Source organism: Pleurodeles waltl, chromosome 7 (genome assembly GCF_031143425.1).
Source record: "Pleurodeles waltl isolate 20211129_DDA chromosome 7, aPleWal1.hap1.20221129, whole genome shotgun sequence".
Taxonomy (NCBI): domain Eukaryota; kingdom Metazoa; phylum Chordata; class Amphibia; order Caudata; family Salamandridae; genus Pleurodeles; species Pleurodeles waltl.
In genome coordinates this window covers 1,404,794,787-1,404,796,790 of record NC_090446.1, presented here as the reverse complement: position 1 = coordinate 1,404,796,790, position 2,004 = coordinate 1,404,794,787, and positions in this window count along the sequence as shown.

Below are 2,004 nucleotides of genomic sequence, written 5' to 3'. Positions count from 1 at the left end.
AGTCAGTCAATACAGGTTTTGATGGAGAATACTACTGCAATGTGGCATATTAACAATCAAGGGGGAGTAGGGTTGTATCCTCTCTGCAGAGAGGCTTTATGACTCTGTTCCTTATCTCAGCATCATCAGATTTGCGTGATGGCAAATCATCTGGCTGGAGTTCTCAATGTGCGTGCGGACAGTCCCAGACGGCATTTTGCAGCTGATCATGAGTGGCATCTCCATCCGGGGGTAGTTATTTACATTATTCGGGTGTGGGGGACTCCTCAGAGAGACCTTTTCGCCACTCAGGAGAACGCACACTGCCCGCCATTCTGCAGCCTCCAGTTTCAAATGTAAGAGCATTGGGGGATGCCTTTCGGTTGAATTGGGGCTCCCAGCTTTTTTACTCGTTTCCCCCAATATCCTTGATTCCTCTGGTTCTGAGGAAGATTCGCCAAGACCGGGCCCAAGTCATATTAATAGCCCTGGATTGACGGCAAAGGGTGAGGTACACAGACCTTCTTCCCCACTCCATGTGCCCACCACTCCAGCTGCCTCTCAGGGCAGATCTCCCCTCGCAGTCACAGGGGCAGGTTCTACACACCCACCTCCAGAGCCTGCGCCTACATGCCTGGAGATTGAACAGGACAGCATGAGTTATTTTTCTCTCCCCCCTGATGTGGTGGATGTTAGTTTATCAGCCAGAAGACACTTCACCAAAACAGTTTATTCTGGCAGATGGTTAAGTTTGTAAAGTAGTGTAATGAGAATTATACAGACTTTACTATTGCCTAACAGTTTCTTTCCAATCTCACATTTATATCTATATATTTAGAAACAAATTGGACCACGCAAACTCGGTGCTTAACCCGATGGGGCCCATCCACTAATACGAGGAGGGTAAGCATGTGTGTGCCACGTTTATTCATTTCTCCACCTTTTAGATATGCACATCACGCAGGGTATATATCACCAGTGTGTCTTGATTGTCCCTATGTTTTGCACATCGCACATCACCAAATGTTTTGTGCTTTGTTATATGCTCTACTCTTTTCTGCTTTTATTTTCTAGGTTCCTGCAAAAGATGATATTTCCTACTATAGGCTTCATAAAGTTTTAGGATTAGGTAGGGTTATTGGTCCTGAAGAATTGCACTAGATCTTGTAGACTAAAGAAGCGAGAAACATGTTGACTTCAATTTAGAAGCAGTATAGGGGATCCTGTACTTGCATACACTACACTCCCAGATAAGAGGGTCAGTGGTAGTTTTGACTTTTTTTGGGGAGACTAGACCTAACCTTGTTCTCTCCCCTTACTTTTGTTTTTAATCATGACACAGGTTAGATATTCAAATAAAACATGTTTTACCTCTAGCCACTTTTAACAGCACTCTTTTTTCATACCAATCCTACACAAATAGCATATACCGACCAGCAACCATTTACTGCTGAAAGATCTCTGGCAAAGAGCCCCCTTGTGGGGTCCGTCAGGCATTGCAGTTCGGGCCTGACGAGGAGCAAAGCCCGATGATGAAGCATGTCACCAATTGGTGAGTGAGGGCTCTTGTTCCAATATTTATGGACTCCCGGGGACCTTTTCTTTTCTCCTTCTCCTCTACTAGATACAGGGATCTCTTTCCCTCTCTCTGTTTTTTAGTGGAACTGTGTATACTATTTTTGCATAGTGATCTGGGTATTAACCTCCTTCAGTCTCTAAAGTCAGGCTCTCCCCTCGACCCAGGACCTCCCCACATCTTGGCCTTGGGGTCAGCAGTCGTAGGTCTGGTCTTGACCGATCTACTCAACTCTTCCCTTACCTTACGCTACATCCCTCATCAGTAGAAGCATGTCATTGATAAGTTCCTATTGAAAAAGCCCCACCTTGACGCAGCACTCCTTAATAATTACAGGCCTATCTCATTTTTGCCTGTGGTGTCTAAATTAATTGAAAACAGCAAGAATAGACATCCTACAGACTTTCTTGAGGATCATAATATCCTTCATCCCATGCAAATGGGTTTCA